Below are 22726 nucleotides of genomic sequence, written 5' to 3' on the forward strand. Positions count from 1 at the left end.
ACAGTGACAGGCTCCCTGATGACCTGACTGATGGAAATCAAATTCTTTTTTCAACCTAGTCGCTGAGCTGCAGGCTTTCCTGCGGCGTGGCCTTCCTTCCTGTGTCTGAGTGGCTGGCAAAGCCCATGCTTTCATTCCCTTGGCCGTTGCCGAAAGATGGCCAAATCCTTTGAGAGCGGCAGTCCTAAATACCTGGGCCTTGCCGGGTTCTGGACCTAGGTGATGTGAGAAATCCACGACTCCATTTGGCATGCCGCATTGTTTAAAAAAAGAATTGCAGGTGTGCATGTAGAGAAATTGGGATTGTGGAAAGAGGAGGTAACAGTCCCTCTGCTCCATATGCAGCAGTCCCAATGAAAATCTCTCTCCCTCTCTCTATCATAGAATCATAGAATAGCAGAGTTGGAAGGGGCCTACAAGGCCATCGAGTCCAACCCCCTGCTCAATGCAGGAATCCACCCTAAAGCATCCCTGACAGATGGTTGTCCAGCTGCCTTTTGAATGACTCTAGTGTGGGAGAGCCCACAGCCTCCCTAAGTCACTGGTTCCATTGTCATACTGCTCTAACAGTCAGGACGTTTTTCCTGATGTCCAGCCAGAATCTGGCTTCCTGTAACCTGAGCCCATTATTCTGTATCCTGCACTCTAGGAGGATCGAGAAGAGATCCTGGCCCTCCTCTGTGTGACAACCTTTTAAGTATTTGAAAAGTGCTCTCATGTCTCCCCTCAGTCTTCTCTTCTCCAGGCTAAACATGCCCAGTTCTTTCCGTCTCTCTTCACAGGGCTTTGTTTCCAGACCCCTCATCATCCTGGTTGCCCTCCTCTGAACACGCTCCAGCTTGTCTGCGTCCTTCTTGTATTGTGGAGCCCAGAACTGGACGCAATACTCTAGATGAGGCCTAACCAGGGCCAAATAGAGAGGAACCAGTACCTCACGCGATTTGGAAGCTATACTTCTATTAATGCAGCCCAAAATAGCATTGGCCTTTCTTGCAGCCATATCGCACTGTTGGCTCCTATTCAGCTTGCAATCTACAACAATTCCAAGATCCTTCTCGTTTGTAGTATTGCTGAGCCAAGTATCCCCCATCTTGTAACTGTGCATTTGGTTTCTATTTCCTAAATGTAGAACTTGGCATTTATCCCTATTAAATTTCATTCTCCTCCCCTCCACTCTCTCTCTCACAGTTGCCATTGGCATCAAAGCCTTTCCACTGAATAGAAGCTGGAGGCGTTTTCAAGATTCCAAAAAATGTACTTAGGAGGGGTGGGCGGGCGTGTTAGTCTGTTGCAGACAAAAAGCAGGAACGTCTTGTGGCGCCTTTAAAGACAAACCCATTTCTTCTGGCACCAGCTTTCCAGGACTATTACTGCCCCCTCGGTCATCAGATAATTTTATAATCTCACAATTGATGAGGGTTTCGAGGCTGACAGCATCATTAGGGCAGAGGTTGGGGGAATATCTCAGTTTAGGGAAGCAGGAAATTATGTTGAGGCCCAGTAGGTCATTGGAGATTTCTCATCTGGGCAGCAAGGTGGAGCAAAGGGCTAGCCCTCCCTTCCCATGGTCCCAGGGTGGACCTTTTCACCCACCTTACCCCACGCCTGCAAATTCTTCCTTTGAAATGCAATTGTGGATTTCTTGTGTTGTCTAGTTTGGCCCGGAATCTCTTTCTAAAGGTGTGTGTGTGTGTGTGTCCACGCTGTTGGCCGAAAGCGCTGCTATAAGATGTCTCATCTCAAAAAGCGGGGAGATTTGACACGCCAGTTTTCCCATAACCCAGGAGGAAGTCTTGAATGAAACAGGGAATCGAAAGAGGCTGGTTAAAAATAATAATGAAAAAGACCTGAACAGGAAGCAGAAGGTGGTCATCTGGCGTGTAGAGCAGAAGATTAGTTTTCATGTTGCCTCCGAAATACAGGGAGTGAGAGCACCGGGACTTTTTGCCTTTGTAGAAAAGGGACTCTGGCCTTTGCATTCATGGACTCTGATGGTGGTGCAGGCTTGGGCTGGCTATAAAGGAATCCGTACGCCAATCTTGCAAGGCTAGCCAGTACAACAAGCCCTTTGGTTCATAGAATCATAGAACAGTAGAGCTGGAAGGGTCCTACAAGGCCATCGAGTCCAACCCCCTGCTCAATGCAGGAATCCACCCTAAAGCATCCCTGACAGATGGCTGTCCAGCTGCCTCTTGAACATGCTGAATGTGCACAGGTCCTGAGCCAAACCTTTCCACCCCACCCGGCGTGTGTCTTCCTCTCCCGCTTCTCCTCGCTGTTTCGTACACTCCCTGCCGGTCTGGTGTGGCCTTCCGTCAAAGCGTCTCTGGATCAATGCCAAAGGTACTTAATAAACATCGCTCCAAGGTTCTGCAGCGCCGTTGCGTTTGTGCAAATCAGACCAAGTTGTATGTTTATTATTTGACTCTTCTGTCCTACAGTACAATTTCTGGGCAGACGTCAATCCTGCCCCACCCCTCAGCTCCATAATCATTTTAGATTGTAACCTCCTTGTGGGCAGGGAACTGCCTTTTTACTCTGTAAAAAAGCTATATGCATGAAAAATGTAAGAAGGCTCAAGTCCAGCATTCTGTTCCCACAGGAGCCAACCAGATGCCTTTGGGAAGTCCATAAAGAAGACATGAGTGCAACAGTACCCTACCACCCATGTTCCCCAGCATCTGGTGTATGTAGGCATACTGCCTCTGATACTGGAGGGGATGGCTCTAAAAGTCCCAGAACCCCCCCCCCCAAAAAAATATGGATAGTTTGGTTGAGGGAGTTTGGGTAATGCAAAATTGGCTACCGTGAAATAAACAGGCCTCAAAGAAGGAAACCTCCTTCAGCCAAATTCAGTTTGGGAGAAGCTCTAAGTGGGCGTGTTTTTTCACTATTGAAGATGTAACTGCTTTTAAGTATTTTTGTGTTTGTTTTACAAAATAACATCAAATTCTAAATTGGGAGGAAGTTAAAAAGTCCAGTTTGGTGTACATATCCCGGAAATCCATGCCGTTTTTCAACAACAACAAAAATATATTACAGCTCCTTGCGAAACCCTGGCAGGCTTGCTTATCCAGGAAAGCCACAGCACTGGGGCCACAACTGAGAAGGCCCTGCTTGCAACAGCCCCTCTCCCTGTGAACAGCTTTGTCTACCAAACAGAGGGAATTGCAAGGCCATAAGGGACTGAGCAGGAGGACTCATATGCAAAGCTGAGTATTTGTAGCAGGGCTTGGAAGAGAGGGGGGATCGGTGGCCTTCCAAATTCTGTTGGACTCCGACTCCCATCAGTCTTGACCATCAACCATATTGGCTGGGGCTGATGGGAGTTAGAGTCCAACAACAACCCCGACTCCTGGTTTATACGCTAGTCCTCCAGGGGCAGAGGGAGTTAAAAGTTTTCCAAGTGCAACTAAACAACTTTTTTGTTCTTTTTCTGAACAAAAAGAAGGCCGGCCAGGTGGCCGGCCTTGGAATACGCTGACTCAGCTTGACTCCCCGCTTCTCTTCCAGACTTCAGCACAGAGGGTGCCGGTGGTGGTACAGAAACAATTCCTTCTTTGTTTCCTGGATGGGCAGGGGGAACAAAGCATCTCTTGAATATTCTTAAATGTGGGATTAACCGGGAATTTGACTGGTCTCCTCAGCTGACCCGAGCAATTAGGTCTCCCTTGCTTCATGTGTCCTCTAAGCTGCAATATTTAAAAGATCTGCTTTCTTTCTTGATACTCTTTAGCACTGGTTTTCTAAGGAGGCTGGTCCCTGTAATTTCCTCCGCACCCCACGCCTGGGGGTATTTACAATCTTGATTGGGATTCTTATTCCTGCCCCCAGGTTAGTACAGAAAGGATCGTTTTCTCCCAAGGCCAGAAGCGTTTCGGAGCTATTTCACGCCTGACGCTTCTGCAACGGATAATATCTGCGCTTAAGGGAACATGTTGCTTTTTGTGAAATGTGGTGCGTGACTTTTAGAAAGGTAGTCCTTTGCAACATAGAATAGCAGAGTTGGAAGGGGCCTACAAGGCCATTGAGTCCAACCCCCTGCTCAATGCAGGAATCCACCCTAAAGCATCCCTGACAGATGGTTGTCCAGCTGCCTCTTGAAGGCCTCTAGGGTGGGAGAGCCCACAACCTCCCTAGGTAGCTGATTCCATTGTCGCACTGCTCTAACAGTCAGGGAGTTTTTCCTGATGTCCAGCTGGAATCTGGCTTCCGGTAACTTGAGCCCGTTAGGCACATCAGAAGAGCCCTGCCGGATCAGACTAAGGGTCCATCTAGTCCAGCATTCTGTTCACACAGTGGCCAACCAGCTATCAACGGGACCCACAAGCAGGACATGAGTGCAACAACATCTACGCACTTATGTTCCCCAGCAACTGGTGCACACAGGCTTACTGCCTCTGATACTGGAGGGAGCACGTAGCCATCAGGGCTAGTAGCCATGGATAGCCTTCTCCTCCAGGAATTTGTCTAATCTCTTCTTGAAGCCGTCCAACTTGACGGCCATCACTACATCTTGTAGTAGTGAATCCCGCCGTTTCGCAATGCGCTGGGTGAAGAAGCCTTTCCTTTTTATCTGTCCTGCCTCTCCCACCACTCAGCTTCATGGGATGCACCCAGTAGTGGGCTTGGGGCAAATGACAGAGAGCGAAAGAGAAACACAGCTTCTCTGCACCATCCATAATCTCGTACACCTCTAAAAAGTCCGAAACGTTGTTGGGAAACCATCCCTCATAAGGGAGTTGTTCCAGCCATTTGTGGCCCTCCTTTTGGCCTACAACTCCCATCAGCATTCACCATTGGCTGGGGCTGATTGGAACTGTAGGCCAAAACGCCTGCCTTTGATCTAAAGCCACCCAATCTAGGGCCCATCACCACCTTTTGGAGTAGCATGTTCCCTAAATTCTGTATTGTATGAAGATGTACTTTTTGGAAGGGGCTGCCATTCCTGCATAGTCTTCAAAGGCAGCCCACCCACCCCGTATGGCGCATTGCAGTAGTCTAATCTGGGTCATATTAATAGAGGTTGAACAGCAAGGTTGATGGGGTTTGTAGTCTGACACCCTCTGGGAGGCACCAGTTTGCGAAATGCCTTAGATGCTGATGGCCATGTAGCTGTTTCGACTAGGAAGTTGGACTCCGTGAAGCTTCTACATTTATTTTTCTTGATTTGTTATGACATTTATTTTCCGGCTTTTCCCCCTTCTTGCACGGCACCCAACGCAACACTCCTCCTCCTCTCCATTTTCTTCTCACAACAACCCTTTGAGGTAGGCGAGGCCAAGATGGTCAGCCCAAAGTCACCCAATGAGCTTCACGGTCAAGAGGGACTAGAATGTTGATCTCATAAGTCCCAATCCAACACTCTAACCACTGCACCACGCTTCCAAGTAAATAGACATAGGACCATGCTGTCTGTTGTTGAGTTAAAAACGTAACCAAAAAAAGTCTAAAATAACGTGTTTTGAAACGGAAAAACCCGCCCCACAAGTCAGAGTTTATTTTATTTATCAAATTTCTAGTATCGACGGATAGCAGATCGTCAACATGGGGAAAAAGCAAAAGCTGCCCATTCCTGCTCAAAGTGAGGGCAGGTTTTTGCTTTTAAGTGATGGCTCAAAATGGGGGAGTTTCCTTGGCTTTTTCTCCTCCTCTGTAGCTGCCGCACCAGAGAGAAATCAGTGAGAAAGTGATGTGGGGTTTCCATGGCAACTGGAGTTCGAGTAACCAAGGAAACGGGTAGGTATCTGCTGAACCAGGAAGTACAGTCCAGGGCTTCCTGCACCACCGGAAACCCAGTGCCTAGAGTACGTTCCGTCTACGTTGACGCTCTGCTTTATGAAAGTTGCTCAACGCCTTTATCCTCCGCTAAAAAGAGCAGCTGACGTATCGTCAACCACCATCCATCATCAGTCTTATGTACGAATACAGTACTGTAAGGCTTATTATTAGAAATCTACCAGACTGATTTTGCTCATGTTTGTTTTAAACTGAAGCTTGAGCTGTATAGACGCGCGGGGAAAATTTAAACTTCGAAAAAGTTCAAAGCTTGTAATTTGGGCAGCTCGGGAAGGGAGAGGCATGAGGCAAAGCGGAGGTTGATGATTATGCGCCACACTGGGCATGCAATGTAACATGTGACACTGGGCATATGCATGTGTGAGATCGCTTATTCCTGTGAGGTCATGAAAGGACAGGCACAGCGTGTTCAGAAAGAAGCTGAAGAAAAGTCAGTTGGAGATAGAGGAGGAGGAAGAGAAACGGAGGAAGAGCTGAAAGGTCACCAGAGGGAGTAGAGAGAGAAAAACAAGAGATGAAAAGAGATCGATGACATCAGAAAGATGAAATAAAGTTGACACAAAGCAACAGAATCAATAGACTGAAAGAAACTTTTTTTTAAAGATTTTTTTTTTAATTTGAAACTTTGAAAAAGTTCAAAGCTTAAGCTTTAACAGCAAAACGTTATGTTTCTTGGCTCCATGCCAAACAGCCTCCTATACCTGAAGGGTTCACTACCGGTTTGTTTGTTTCGCCCCAAACAGTGCCTGATCTGATGTCACGTGGCTTTGACTTCAAGCGTCAAGAAACCATAAATGATCTTTTTAAAAACAAACATCTTTTGTTTTGTTTTGTTTTCACCTTCGCTGGTTTCTTTGGAGTATGTTTATTTCAAAAGCGTAAAGTGTTTCCAGTTGCGAGGGAAATGGACAAACCTATTTTTATCCCGCCATTCTCAGACTACTAACACTAGTTACACTATTTACACTAGTTAAAACCAGAGATTCCCCTGCCCTGAAAATGAGCCAGTGTGGTGTAGTGGCTAAAGTGTTGGACTGAGAGTCGGGAGATTCAGGTTCTAGTCCCCACTCTGCCATGAAAACCCACTGGGTGACTTTGGGCCAGTCACAGACTCTCAGCCCAACCTACCTCACAGGGTTGTTGTGAGGATAAAATGGAGAGGAGGAGGATTATGTACGCTGCCTTGGGTTCCTTGGAGGAAAAAAGGTGGGATATAAATGCAATAATAAATAAAAAGACACGACACACAAGGAAATAGGAACAGGGGTGGAAGAGGAGGGGGAGGGGCGTTAATTCTTTTAACAGGACTGGCGGAATGGCCCTGCTTCCTCCTCTCAAAGCAGCTTATACCCAGGGTGGCCTATTTTCGCCCAGGAAACCTGCATCCTGCCTCTAGCCACCCTTAAAGGACAATGCTTGCCACTTTGGGGGTTCTGATCCATTGACCGGACAAGCAGCAGCCTGGCCCCATCCATTGGCCGGGCAAGGAGCATCCACAGGGACCTCCCATCCTCTCCTCCCTTTCAGAAAGAAACACCCTTGGCTCTCAACTGCCCCATGCCCTGGGGTCACAGAACGAATCGCAGCCGGCTCTGGCCCCATTCGTCAGTGAGAGGGCTAGAGGCCACGGTGGAGGGAGAGAGCAAAAGTGTCCGTGCAGGGTAGTGGTTTGTTATTGGGGCATGATGACTACTTTTGCTCGTCTTCCCTTTGATTGAAACTGTCCAACTGCAAGGTGGAGTCTCACATCTTCAACAACAGTGGCACGTCTCTTTCCCCAGCGCATGGCCTCCCCGTTCTCAGCGCATCGCCCAAGAGCTGCCCCCCGGTTTGTTTGGTAAGAGCTGAAATCTGACCAGCGCGCATGAAGAAGAGGAGGAAGAGGAAGATCAGGGAAGGGCATCTCCTGATTTGCTGTTCCCATGGAGCATGAACATGGAGGGAAATCGAGGTGTGCTAGGACCCAGAAGCATGCAAAATCCATGCGCCTTCTCCCTCCACCCTCCACCCCCCCATGGATCCCAGAGGTTTTAACAGCTTCTTCTTCTGGTGGGATGTGGAAGTAAAACTGGTTACCAGCCTGGAAGGGGAGCTGTAGCCACCCGGCCTGCTGGGATCTGGAACTAGCCGGGTGGCATTGACAATTCGAGAAGGTCTCTCGCTGGTTGCCTCTAGCTTTCGTTTTTTTCCACCCACCCTTTCCCTTCCTCCACTCCCTGGGTTTGGAGTGCCTGTCAGGAGGGTGAGTTGACAACAAACAGGCCCTTGGGAGAAGAAGGGGGGGATCTACTATTTTTGTTTGTTTGTTTAGTTGGGGAAAGAGACGGCGGCTTTCCTCCTTAGGGACCCAGGCGTCTGTACAATGGGTCCCACCTGCTGACGCTTTGGTGTGAGTGTGTGTGTAATGATTTATTCCCCAAATCTTCAAGGGGTGGTGATGGAGCTGGAAAAGAAGGGTGTTTGGGGTTGGGGTGTGCGTGTGTGTGTTTGTGGACTGCATGGTGACCATAGAGTGGCAATATTTCCAGCCAAGAAGAAAATAAAATCAAATAAAGCTTAATTATTATTATTATTATTTAGCAAGCATAGTTATGCAGGAAAAAAAGGGTGGGTGTTGAGGGATACGGAAGATGAGGTGGAGAATTGTGGTGGTGGAGGCCTGGTTTGTGAAGTTTCTGGCTTGGATCTTCTCCAGCAAGCTCAGGTCTCAGCCATACCAGGTTTGCTTTTTGGGAAGAAGCCCCCAGTGAAGGAGAACTCCTGGGTACAAAATACAGATTGGTTTCTGCGATTGTAACACCCCATCCGGGATGCCTCCGAGAAGCCGGTCTGCAGGCGTTCGGTGCCGTTCAGTTGCTTGGACAGCGCCCGGTCACTTGTGCATTTTGTGTGTTTTGCGTCGTGAGATCTGATCTCGCTTGGTTTCCCCCGCCCCACCCAAAGAACAGCTGCTCTGCCAAAGATGGACATCAATTGGGAATGAGTGACGGGGGGGGGGAGGGGATTATTTCAAGCGTGATCATGCACTTTGCTCTGGTTTAGGCAGATAAACAGCCCCCGCCTCCCACCGGCAGATCGGCCTAAGAGGCGAAGCCGCTTCCAGATTGATTCCGGCATTCGGAAACCCAGCCATCTGCTTTCTTATTCGCTGAGCACTGCTCCTGAATCCCTAATGTGAAAAGGAAAAATTCTAAGCGGCGTACAAAAGTGTACAGTAGAAGATCAGAATTAAATGCCGTATATTATTCCAGTACGCAGAAGAGAAGGTTACCTCCGTGGGAAATTCTGTTGGGGAAGGGATGTCTTCAGTAAGCGCTGAAAACCCAGAAGGGTTGGCCTCTGTCTAATTTGTAGTGGTGGGGAGTTCCAGAGGCACGGGCCGGCGTCAGAAGTAGGCATAATTGGGCACTGGCTGAGGTCCCACATCACAGTAGGGCCCCACTGACAAGACCCCCTGGAGTTGCTCTCCCTCTTCCCCATTGCAACCTCCTTGTTCACCAACCCCTTGCTCTGGGCCAGATAACAGGGACGGTGTCTGGAAACAAAGCCCTATGAAGAGAGACTGAAAGAACTGGGCATGTTTAGCCTGGAGAAGAGAAGATTGAGGGGAGACATGAAAGCGCTCTTCAAATACTGAAAAGGTTGTCACACAGAGGAGGGCCAGGATCTCTTCTCGATCCTCCCAGAGTGCAGGACACGGAATAACAGGCTCAAGTTAAACGAAGCCAGATTCCAGCTGGACATCAGAAAAAACTTCCTGACTATTAGAGCAGTACGACAATGGAACCAGTTACCTAGGGAGGTTGTGGGCTCTCCCACACTAGAGGCCTTCAAGAGGCAGCTGGACAACCACCTGTCAGGGATGCTTTAGGGTGGATTCCTGCATTGAGCAGGGGGTTGGATTCGATGGCCTTGTAGGCCCCTTCCAACTCTGCTATTCTATGATTCTATGAGGAGAAGCGGCAATAGATGACACTACTTATTGGCTCCCTGGCTCTCTGTCTGTCAGATAAACATGTTGAGAAAGAGCATGAGGTGCAAGACCAGCTGGTGGTGAGAAGGTGGACTCATTGAGGGAGGGGGCCCATGGGTTGTGTTTTGGCCTAGGGCCATCAGAAATCTGGAGCTGGCACCATAGGCGTGCACAAGGGGTGTGCCCAGGCACACCCTAATATCTCAAGCAATCAGTGCCGAGTTGAGGGGGGGATTGAATAGGCATCTAGAGGGGGATCCAGAGGCAGTAGGAGTGGTCCTCCAGCTTCCCTGCCACCACACTGAAAACCACAGCCCCCGAGAGAGCACCGTTGCTGCTGGTAGCAGGAGTGAAAAGGAATCGCTGTGCACGCCCTAATAAAATGTGCTGTGCACACGTATGGCTGGCACTGTTCCACCACAACACAAAAGGACTTATTCCAAGCCATCATGGACCAGGCTTCCAAAATCCTGGGCACTCCCAGGACGGAAGGTGATCAGATCTTTTAAAAATAACAACAACAACAACAACAACAATAATAATAATTTATTTCATACCCGCCTCTCCGATTGGATCGAGGCGGGGAACAACAGCAAGCATAAAATACTGATTAAAAACATAGTATACACTGTTAAAACATCCTAAAAGCATACTAAAAGTATCCTAAAATTCTACAGGATAGGCCTGCCGGAAGAGATCAGTGGTCCTGAGGTGTTCAGGGCTTTGGAAACAAGTACCCTTAAACCTGATGACGATGCTGATGGGCAGTTGCCAACGCTAGTCCTACGTAGAGTAGACCCATTGAAATGAATGGGGCTTGAGTTCGTTGCAACTACACAGGACTAACATTGGATATCCCCTGAGGATTCATTTATTCGTTTCTTCCTTTCTCTTCAGCAGCTTTCTAAGAGCAGGCCAAACGGATGTAAGCCCTTCGGAGGTCATGATCTATCCCGTAGGAATGATGTGATAAGAAGGGAAGCAGATAGCAGCTGGATCATGGAAAGATGGTCCGGCACCCGGGACTGGCACCTTCTCAGGGCTCCCCACGAAGGGAAGGACCCACCGCAACCGTGCATCCTGCTTTGCCCGCGTGAGACATCCCGCCACGGTAAGAGAGAGAAACTTTTTTTCCATTGGTGATTTTCCTGCAGGATGTCTTCCCGTGGCTTTTAAATCCGCAGAGGCTGAAACTGAGTACAAATGTTAAACAGCGGCACTGGTTCGAGTTCCCATCGAGCTCATCACACCTTCTAATAGCTGTCACAAGTGGTGCGTGCCGACAGGATTCTAGCCAATACAAGAGATTGTAGCCAATGCAATGCATCCTCAGCATGGGGCACAATAATCACGAGGTTTGAAGTACAGCTGCCCCCCCCCACACACACACAAAAAAAAACCAAAAAATTTTTTTTAAATGCTCAGCCCGATGAGAACTGAACGTTTAGTAGCTGTGGAAAGTAGAAGGACAGTGTTGCTACATATCAGCTGCACAATCTTCTATTAGTACCAGGCCATTAAAGGAAGTTTTAAAGTTTGATACGAAAAGGGAAGCAGGAACAGCTGGTAAGGAAAGAGTTGTGTTGTGTGTTTTTTAATTTATTTATTTTATTTTATTTTATTTCTACACTGCCCAATTGCTGAAGCTCTAGGGGCGGTTCGCAACAATGAAAGCCGCAAAATACAATCTAAACGTTTAAAGTTTAAAACGACAGTCTGGAAGTCAAAGCGAAATAAAACCTGGCAGCTTGGAATTGTTGTAGATCGCAAGCTGAATATGAGCCAACAGTGCGATATGGCTGCAAGAAAGGCAAATGCTATTTTGGGCAGCATTAATAGAAGTATAGCTTCCAAACCGTGTGAGGTCCTAGTTCCTCTCTATTCGGCCCTGGTTAGGCCTCATCTAGAGTATTGCGTCCAGTTCTGGGCTCCACAATTCAAGAAGGATGCAGACAAGCTGGAGCGTGTTCAGAGGAGGGCAACCAGCATGATCAGGGGTCTGGAAACAAAGCCCTATGAAGAGAGACTGAAAGAACTGGGCATGTTTAGCCTGGAGAAGAGAAGATGGAGGGGAGACATGAGAGCACTCTTCAAATACTTCAAAGGTTGTCACGCAGAGGAGGGCCAGGATCTCTACTTGATCCTCCCAGAGTGCAGGACACAGAATAACGGGCTGAAGTTAAAGGAAGCCAGATTCCAGCTGGACATCAGGAAAAACTTCCTGACCGTTAGAGCAGTATGACAATGGAACCAGTTACCTAGGGAGGTTGTGGGCTCTCCCACACTAGAGGCCTTCAAGAGGCAGCTGGACAACCATCTGTCAGGGATGCTTTAGGGTGGATTCCTGCACTGAGCAGGGGGTTGGACTCGATGGCCTTATAGGCCCCTTCCAACTCTGCTATTCTATAATTCTATGAAAAGATTTAAAACACAATAACGGATCTGAAACAACAAGGACTAAAACGGCTGGGAAAATAAAAAGGTCTTCAAACTAGTCTCGGAAAGAGTGAACCTCTCTGGGAAATTAATTCTGCAACCGGGGTGCCACAGGAGAAAAGGCCCTGTTCTTGGTAGCCACCCGCCTCATCTACAGTTGTTAACGTTATCCGGGTCCAGGTTAGGTTTTTTTTCCAGGAATGGGCTAATTACTGCCTCTGTTAAAGGGATTCTCCCTCTCTCAAAGAAGAATCTACAGCTTCCTGGACTTTGGGACTTGATTTGCAGGGTCAGCTGTTACACCGTATTTATTTATGTATTTAATTATTTGATTTATACCCTGCCTTTTTCTACCATTAATTTGAATCCTTGTTCATCCGCTCCCAGTCTGTGGGAGGAACGTATGATATCCATCCGTTTGCCCCAACAGCCAGGAGTGGAGGAGTTAAGCATAAGCGGAAAAACAAATCTTTGCAGAGATGCAAAGGGCAATTCAGAATCCAGATTGTGCAGAAGAACAAGTTGAGGACTTTCGATGCCGGGCTGGACCTTTTGAACTGCAGATGCCCTGGGATCAAAGCTAAGACTTTCTGCACGCTCCACGCCCTCCATGAAGGATATTTTTTTGCAGGCTGCTTCTGCTACTGGCACATTTTTATTTATGGCGAACATATGGAATGGAGGACCGGGCTCCTGTATCTTTAACAGTTGTATAGAGAAGAGAATTTCAGGAGGTGTCCTTTGTATGCATGCAGCACCTGGTGAAATACTTCTTCATTACAACAGTTAAAGCTGCAGGAGCTATACTAGAGTGACGAGCTACAAAAGAGGGCAAGGCTCCTGCAGCTTTAACTGTGGTGAAGAAGAGGGAATTTATTATTTATTTATTTATTTATTTAAAACTTTTATATCCTGCCCTATGTCAAAAAGATCTCAGGGCGGCGTACAGATAAAATCATACAGTATCAAAAGGTAAATATACACAGCTAAAAACAAATCACCAGGTGCTGCATGCATACGAATGGCACCTGCTGAAATTCCACTTTCTAGCCAACTGTTAAAGGTGCAGGAGCCCTGTCCTCCTTACCACATGGTCACCCTATTTTATTTGCTGTTGACCTGCAGCGAGCGGAAGACTTCGTATTCTTTAGGTGTAGCAGGCCTTAGTGTAGCTGTGTTTTTTATAAAACAAAATACACGGTGCAGGGGAGCCAGATTTGGATCGGGACCATGTTAAGGCGGTCCACCAAGAGCTCCGGGGAACTGCCTGGGGACCATGTTCCCCCCAATCATTGGGTCTCCCAGTCCCTTCTTGAAAAGACGGAATGCCATACCTGGGTTGGTTAACCATTCCCAAATACAGGAAGGCATTCACCCTAGCAAGATTTAACGTCCTCCCCTCCAAGTTGCTGGAGGGCAGATATAAGAAAATTCCATCCAAAAACAGATACTGCCCATGTAATAACATCGAGGTGGAATCCATTCTGCATGTGCTCTTCCATTGCAATTTTTACCAACAGGCAAGGAAAGACCTATTATGTCCTATTATGCAACGTCTCCCTGGACGATCCCCTGAGTCACTCCTGATTAGTCTACTTCAGGGCTCCAGTAAATCTACCACTGAGCAGGTGGCCAAATTCCTGAATTTGGCCATCTGCACCAGATCTCTTATGGATGTTGATTGTGCTTAAATCCACAGATTAGCAATTTTATTATCTATATATCCCTCCCTTTTTCACTATGGTAGGCCCCAATAACCCAATTCTGTCCCCTTTTCAGAAACCAACAAATAACAATCTAGTATCTTTAGTGGTTTTGTAACACTCCCTATTTTTTATCCCTACGTTGTATTGTTTATAATAATGGTGTATCTTCTTGTTTTATATTGGTCTGTTGACTGTAAATAAAGAAATACAATACATGTTAAGGCGGGAGGAGGGGCAGCTTTTACTCTTTGCCCCAGTGACACCTCCACTGTTTGCAATGGGAGGGAACTGGCATAAGAACATCAGAAGAGCCGTGATGCTGGATCAGACCGAGGGTCCATCTAGTCCAGCACTCTGTTCACACAGTGGCCGACCAGCCATCGGCCAGGGATGAACAAGCAGGACATGGTGCAGCAGCACCCTCCCACCCATGTTCCCCAGCAACTGGTGCACACAGGCTTATTGCCTTGAATACTGGAGAAGATAGTACACAACCATCAGGGCTAGTAGCCATTGATAGCCTTCACCTCCAGGAATTTATCCAACCCCCTTTTAGAGCCATCCAGATTGGTGGCCATCACTACATCTTGTGGTAGTGAGTTCCATAATTTAACTAGGCGCTGTGTGAAGAAGTCCTTCCTTTTATTTGTCCTGGATCTCCCATGGAAATAGCGGGGTGGGTGGGTTACTGATTGGAACCATGAGTGGAGGAGGAAAGGGTTAAATCCCCTCCCACTGGGCATGGGCATGATCCGGCTCATAGAATCATAGAATCATAGAATAGCAGAGTTGGAAGGGGCCTACAAGGCCATCGAGTCCAACCCCCTGCTCAATGCAGGAATCCACCCTAAAGCATCCCTGACAGATGGTTGTCCAGCTGCCTCTTGAATGCCTCTAGTGTGGGAGAGCCCACAACCTCCCTAGGTAGCTGATTCCACTGTCGCACTGCTCTAACAGTCAGGAAGTTTTTCCTGATGTCCAGCCGGAATCTGGCTTCAACCCCACCCTGTGCCAGTCATTTGTTAAAGACGAAAACAACTGCTCAGGGACCGACTGAAAACGTCTAGTTTGGACAAGCATTTGGGCTGCTCAAAGAAATTTATTTATTTATTTATTTATTTATTTATTACATTTCTATGCCACCCAATAGCCGAAGCTCTCTGGGCGGTTCACAAAAATTAAAACCATAATAAAACAACCAACAGGTTAAAAATCAAAGTTTAAGCAAAAAGGAACCCTAGACTTAAGTGTTTGCAATGTTATGAATGAATGCAGCCTAATCGTAACACAATGTTTCAGGGCGTGATAATACAACAGTTGATGAGTCAGCCTTCCAAGAACTTTTTTTTGGGTAGCACCAGCTTTCGGGTGACCTTTTTTTCCTGTTTGTATCAATGGGAGTGACTTCTTCTACCTGCAGCTGTCGTAGAGTTTGTTGGTATTATCGGCACGGCATCGAAAATGGATTAAATCTAAGAAGTTTCATCCACCCCGGTACAGCCTTGCAGTGTGGACTTCTCATATTTAACAAATCAAACTTAAGTGACAGCATTATCAATAGAAGAAGAAAAGGTTTGGACAAATAAAAGATCAGCTGAGGCCCCATTCTCAGTTGCATTCTTGATAAGGCCTCTTGTGAACAATTCAAACTGTGAGAATTGCCTGTCTAAAGGGAGGCCTGGAGAGTACGTGCCCACCCACCCAGCTATGGAGGCTTCCATTGCCATGGGAGATGAGAAGGAGGTGCAGGACAGAGAAAAGGATGTCCTTCTTCATACAGCGCAGAGTTAACCTATGGAACTCACTACCACAAGATGTAGCGATGGCCACCAATTCGGATGGCCTTAAAAGCAAAACCTCGCGCTTTTTATGCTTTAGGGTGGCGTGGGCTTTCGGGTAGGCAGGCCCACCCCTGCCTTCTGCCCGGATGGACAGTGACCAATCAAGGGTTGCCATCCGCCCGGCCACGCCTCCACCGTGACTCCAGAACGAGGGCAGATGGTGGATGAGCCGTATTTGCCTCGCTCCGGATAAAAAATTGGAGAAAGTCACCTTGTTTCTTTGTCTCCTTCGATCCAGAGGGAGAGGCGAGTAACAAATAAATTATTATTATTATTATTATTATTATTATTATTATTATTATTATTATTATTATTATTATTATTGGGAAACCCCTGTGGTGCCTGCACAGTGGCTTCTGCGTCGTATAATCGTCGCAGCGCCACCGCACAGCCACCCCGGGGCTTCCCGTGCATACAGTCACTTCTCTTGTGTTTCTGGTAAGCAGCTTGAAGGAATTCTTCTTCTGGCTGCTTACGACGTTCTGGGTGGGGCAGAGGCTGATCTTGCCAGGCGTGATGACTGTGGTGCACAAAGCAGAGGATCCGAAATGAGAGGCAGACGTCAGCCCCAGCCTGTAAGTGTCTTGGCTGTTTCTCTTGCTTTTCACGCCGTTTCCTAATTCCAGCGTCACACACCCCTCTCCCTTTTAAATTGCTGCCCAAGGCCTACCCTCACTCACTTAATTCTCACCCTGAACCCTTTTACTTTGCACACTTCAGCTCTTATCAGCTGCTTCCTCATTCTGAACTTCCTCCGTCACTGCTCCCCTCCTCCTCCACCTCCTCCTCCTCCTCTTCTTCTTCTGTTGGGGAAGGGACACGGACATGCTTTAGGGTCTGCTTTGTTTTCCGTTTGAACCCTGACTGCCACTAGCCGGAGCCGGGTGCAAAATACGAAAGTGGACAGTAGAACGACAGAACAAGGGTGCCTCTGAGCACATGCAGATGGTTTTCAGGACCAGAACTGGAGCTTGCACACAAATTTGCTTCAGTTCCCCCCCCCCCTTCCTCTCCCGTTGCTTGAACTTTTGGGGAGCAAGGGAGACGTTCTGGTCGTTTCCATTGTGGCAATATAGGCATAGTAGTGTGTAGAATTGGTAAGAAACTGGGGCTAGTTCTGCAAGTATGCGTTGCGAGACAGTTATGAGTAATAGGATAGATTCTTGGAAATGAAGGGAGGCAGCCGTGAACGGAAGCAGCACGTAGCTCAGCTTAGCAGGGATACCTCCGTCTGGGTATTAATAGTATCGGTGGCAGACCTGGTTACATTGAGAAAAATGGGAATGGTGCTATGACCAGGTCTGAATTAAAGACAAAACCATTGGCATCGTGAGGGTTATAAAAGGCCAGAGTTTGATCAGTTTAATAGAGAGATCCTGAGACCCCCGGCTTTGCCCACCCTTCTTCCATTAGTAAACATGAAGCTTTGCAATTGACGGTTAGATTGAGCAGAATCGAGGTTTTACCGTGTTATCAATACGCTTGCTACTATCTTCACTGCGTTTTTAGTGTTTATAACTTGTGTGTATTTAGGAATGTCTGTAATCTGCCTCATCTTAAATAAAGCTTGGTATTTCCTTAGGCCGTCTGAGCAATTAAAATGTATTCTTTGATGCCCTGCTTGTGCTGTCCGGCTTGAGAGAAGTTTCAGGGACCACACTACCCACATAGTTTAATTCTTGAAGCCCCAAACGCTCGATAAAGCTTTTGCAGATCTATCACTGAGTGGGGACGGTCCTTAAAGCTGCTGTGTTCACTCTTGATCTGGTGAATCTCAGATACACCCGTTCCAGCTTGGAAAACAAGCAAATTGAGTGGAGCAAGAAGGAATTACCTGTCTCACCATTGTTCAACCGTTAGGAGCTAGCATTCCCGCTGATTTCCTGCAAATCGCCTGTACGGCCTTGATCTACCTTTTGCCCACTTCTGGACTAGAAAATACAACTCAGAGTTAGAGCATTTTTATCCCGTCTCCAGAGTCTTTCTGTCCTGATGAATGCAACTTTTTTGCTCTGCGGGTTTTCTTTCCTTCCAAACACACCTCTCCAGTCAATTTGGAATTCTTTGAGTAAACTTGCTTTCCTCTTGAGATTCGTTCATCTGCCTTCAATTTTCAAGTTAGGGTGCACAATCTCAATGAGTCATAGGTTTCATTGGATGCTCTATTGGTCGAAAGTTTTTCCCTTTGTCTGCTAGGACATGATGTCCACCATTAAGGAATGCAAATCTGGCATATAGCCACATGTAGCCACCCTTTGGCAGAGAAGCCGTCTTTAACCCTTGGCACATTACATTCATTAGAGAGATGAAACCTCTCCCTGGGGCCATCAATTCCCCCCTTTCGAGGGTTTTAACCCGCTTACAGAGCAGACCTTTACCCCTCGACCAAAGTATTTCATCTCTATGAATTTCTTTGCTCCCTTTCGATTCTTCTAGATTGGGTCCTGGGTAGCTGATATTACAAGCAATACTTGGTTAGATGAAGTTGACAACATTTTCTTAAAGACATTACACTATGTAGCACAATTTGTACTGTATAACAGATCATAAGAAACACTGGACTAGTATAGTTTTCAACAACCAAGAAGTCTCGGGGACATTTGCTATGGCTATTTCAAGATGTTGTTATAAATCCTCTAAGACATTTGGAAAACTAGGAAAACAATGTCTTGTTTTGTACAAAGTAATACACGAGTTCTGGTGTGACATGGGTTAACTACGGAGCTTCTTTGTAAAGAGGAATCAAACAAAGTCTTACTGAGTTAAACAAGTCTAGAATAATGTTCTCTTGGCAGCAGGACAAGTTTCTTATCAGCGATGAAGGTACATGGTGTTAAAAACAGTTCCAACTTTCATTTTAGCTTTTGAGAAGTGACTTTTTGAAAATTACAAAGATTGTCAACTGCTCTGGGGAAATTATACTCTGTATATGCTCAGAGTACACAGACCAAAAACGTGTAATTCTAGAAAGGACAGGGAAAACATTTGCACCACGTTTTTTGTAACAAGGCCATAAAACACTCTAGGGCACTAAGAAATGCTCTATGGGTGAACAACACATTTTCCAACTTTTTCTTCTCATTTGAATAAAAACTTAAGTGTTATTAGTTTGTTTGTCCTGTTTGTGTCAGCTTTGGGAGTGACACTCTTTTCTTTAGACAACATGTCTGGGGCTGCTTTCACTCTGGTATGATACAACTTTTATTCCCTGGATTTTTACTTGCTGCATGGGTGGTGAGGATTACAAGATACGGCTCTCTTTATTTGGGTTGTAGAGGTTCGTCTTTCCATGACAGGATCAGGACCTCATCTTTAGCCTGGAACTTATGGATAGGGTGACCATATTTTGGAAACCAAAAAGGAGGACAACATGGTCACCCCAAGGGGGCGTGTCCAGTACCAAGGGGGCGTACCCACCCAAACATAGCCTTGGTCACAAGTCTGATTTTACAGCACACATTTAAGACAAATCTGTTCTACATAACATCTTAATGTTAAAATCACTGAAATAAAGAACAAGTGAGAGATTCACTGTATCTGAAATTAACTTCACCCACTCCTACTTTTGTAGGTTTTGCTGTACTTTGAAGCTTTTGCTATACTCTGTGTGTTACATTCTCCCCTTCCCTCAAATATCTTTTCTGACTGTATCTTCACTCATTGCAAGCTGCTGTTGTTGTTAACAGGGTTTGCTACTGCCCCCAGATCTGTTTCAAATTTGGTACGGCTAAAGCTCTACCTAAAAGGTTTCATGGTGCCAACTTTCAGCTCTTTATCTTTAAAAATGACAGTTTAAAAAATAATAATTTTAAAACCTCAATTTTTAAAAAATTCCTAAAAAATCAATGGATGAACGGAACTGTTTCAAATTTGGTATGACTAAAGCCCTTCCTAAGAGCTACCATTGTGCCAAGTTTCATATCTTTATCTTAAAAAATGACAGAGTTATAAGTATTTTTGTTAATTCCCATTAGAGCTGCTCTTTGAAAAAAATCCGGGTTTCCCCTCCCCCTCCCGGATTTGCCATCAAAAACCCGGACAAATCCGGTCATATGGCCACCCTACTTATGGATAGACGTATCCATTGGCAAAGCAAGCTGCTCGTGGAAATATCTGTGGAGAGAAAAACAACACAGCAGACAGGGACTGCAAATCACCTTTGACCCATGTTTCCCCCCTTACATGCATTTTGCTCCCTTGCACCACCATTGGATTCTTAGGATAGGGTTTCCCATACACAACAATTCGAATGGGCTAACTCCCAATTTGGCTCTAGAGGCTATGCAGACCCTAAGTAGGCTAGGGGCAAAGCTTCTGGCCATTTCAAATGAGTCTCTTGACAGATTTTTGCTGTCTTTTCAAGGCTTCTGTTTATCTGGTTAAAGTATTCACAAGTACTAACAGGTACTTCAAGTGTCTTTTCCTGGGGACTTTGGAGAAGTCCACTTGCTACGATTCACTTGCTAAGAGTCCATGCTTCTCTGCTCCAGGAGGGAGCTTTGGAGAAACTTTAGGATTATTGGCACAACAGACAGGGCATCGCTGCACTCTTTGGTCGGCCATTCTTCTGCATCTTGGGTCTCACCATGACTCTCTGGAGACTTTGGGTCAGGGAATCTGCTCCTAGGTGAGTGCTCTGATGATGTCTCTGGATTACATGGCTGAGAGTTAATTTTGGCACCAACATTTGTTCTTCTGGAAGGATCCACAATCTATCTTTCTTCTCTCTTCTCTTGCTCTCAGTTTCTCTGCAAGCTGATTTTCTTCTGGTAACTTCACCTGGGGTCCAAGGGCTAATACTGGAGCTCTTGAGGTTCCCTCTCTTGTTGCTTTCTGTGCTGCTGGGCCTTGCAATGCACTACTGCTGTTTGAGTTGGCCTGGTGACAGCTTCAAGCAAGTTCAAGATTTCAGTATCATGTTTCACATGGAGGCAGGCCTCTTGCTTCCACGATGTCGCACAGCGTGACTACTGCATACTCTGATCTCCTGGTTCCATTGTCTATGAGCTGCTTTTTATCTGGTGCAGGTGGTCTTGAGGGTTCTGGATTAACTCTCAAGCAGGTTGTGATGAGTTCAGGAACTTCTCGCTAGTGACACCAAGGATCTGTGGAACTCCATGTGGCATGTGCACTTCTATATCTGCACTCACCACGATTTTCAAAGAAAGCCTTTTCTATTTCTTTATTCCATCTCCAGCTACTGATATTTTCTTGGTAAGGGGCTCATATAAAGGCTTAGCTTTCCCCCCATAATCTGGAATCTACAGCCTGCAGAAACCAGTAAGTCGTAGGAAACCTCTCTGGGCTTTGGGGTTCTCTGGACGGGGCATTTGTTGAATAGCTTGCACCCTTTCACTCCCCAAAGTCTGAGTCTCTTTTGTTAACTGGTAGCCCAAAAACACAACCTCCTTTTGGCACAATTGGGCTTTTTTTCTTGATACCTTATAGCTTTTTTCATTTAGGGTTTCATAGCAAAAACACAGCAGCTTCTATACATCTTTCTTCTGAATTTGTAGTGATTAGAAGGTATACTGGAGCAAAGCCAAATCCTGATTGGCCTCCTTCTTTGTGCCATGGTGTGGTAACTAACTGGCAAGGAGTCCAACTGCATGAAGGGGAGGCATCCCAAACAGGCGGCCCCGTCCTGGTTTTTATTAAGAACTAAGTGGTTACATTTCTTGTGTACAAGCTATGATTGGTTGTTAAGTACAGCATGTTAAATGCATGATTACCTCGTGCACAGAAGGTGCTGTTAGTGTGTGTTCAGCATGAATATACCATATAAGGGTTAAGGAAATACGTGATCATAGCATAGTGTCTTCAATACTGTATTGTATTCTGTGGCTTTTGCGTCAGCACATTCCAAGGCATGGCCAGCAAGTGCCAAGATGTTTCTTAGCAAGGCTTTATCTTAAAAGTGTTATCCTTGTGTTCCAGCACATCTCAGCATGGTATGCCAATACTGAATGTGTGCCAGAGAGGGATAACCATTTCCCCTACACCATGGCCACAGTCTCCCCGCCTCTTTTCCTTCAGCTTCTTTCGAATGTCTGGGGCTGACTGGGCCATGAACATGGTGTTTAGCATCTTGGAAATTTCTTTGGCTTCTGGGTTAATGTCACTGTAGCACCTAAAAGCATCAAACAATCTTTGCAAGAAGGCTCTAGGGTCTTCTGTGGGAGTTTGCTTGACTTCCAATTTTGACAAATTGGTGGGTTTTTTTGGAATGGCTGTTTTAAGGCTCTCCATGATCAGCCTTCTATATCTGACAAGGGCGTTTTCTCCCTGCAACTGCGTTGGGGTCTCAATTGGGTTCCTTGTCAGGGAGGGCTTCAGCCAGAGCTGGTCCCGTTCCTGGCAGCCGCTCTGCCTCTGCTTGTGGCCTAGCTCGTGTTTCCACCATGCATTTTGAAAAGTTCATTCAGCATGGTCTGCACATCTCCCCAGGTGGGTGATGGCTTCTGAAGATTGAGGCAAACGTCCCTTGCATTTTTACGGGATCTTCTCTAAGAGAAGGGTTCTGGTTTCACCAATTAAATAAATCAAACGTGGTAAAGAGGACATATATCAGTGCCTTTTCTCCATCTGGGTTAAAAGTCTCCTGGAGTGGGAACATTTTTTGGGGGGGGAATTGTTCCCAAATGTCTCTCTTTTGCTGGCCCTTCAGATGGTGTGCTTTGGGGAAAAACTCAGAACTTAAAACTTCAAGTTTTCAAGGCCTTTTCAACATTCCACAGTCCATTGTCGTACCCCTTCGCTGTCCATGGTGGCTTCTTGCCAGGACACTCATTAATATCTAGTGCTCATTCTGCCTGCAGATGGGTACTATCTCTGGGTACTTCTCAAGGGTGATTCCCCCCTCTTCCTTTTGCCACTCCTCTTCCTTCTTTACGTCTTCTTGTCTCTAACGAAGCAGTCTCCACTTCAGGGACAGAAGGAGACTAAGGCGTCCACAGCAGGTGCGGCTGGTA

General features: G+C 46.5%; 1 protein-coding gene across 3 annotated transcripts in view; it reads left to right on the forward strand.

The window, feature by feature from the left end:
* Positions 1 to 7848: 7848 nt before the first annotated feature.
* Positions 7849 to 22726, forward strand: part of ST6GALNAC6 (ST6 N-acetylgalactosaminide alpha-2,6-sialyltransferase 6) — a 41575-nt gene continuing 26697 nt past the window's right edge. Inside the window, exons 1-2 of one of the 3 annotated variants that reach the window (XM_063144514.1) lie at positions 7849 to 8041; positions 10670 to 10883. The gene's annotated coding sequence lies outside the window, so the exon portion shown is untranslated. Of the gene's footprint in view, positions 8042 to 10669; positions 10884 to 16271; positions 16331 to 22726 lie in introns of those variants that run through there. The other 2 variants (XM_063144515.1, XM_063144516.1) reach the window with 2 other exon arrangements.

This window comes from Elgaria multicarinata, chromosome 19 (genome assembly GCF_023053635.1).
Source record: "Elgaria multicarinata webbii isolate HBS135686 ecotype San Diego chromosome 19, rElgMul1.1.pri, whole genome shotgun sequence".
Classification (NCBI taxonomy): domain Eukaryota; kingdom Metazoa; phylum Chordata; class Lepidosauria; order Squamata; family Anguidae; genus Elgaria; species Elgaria multicarinata.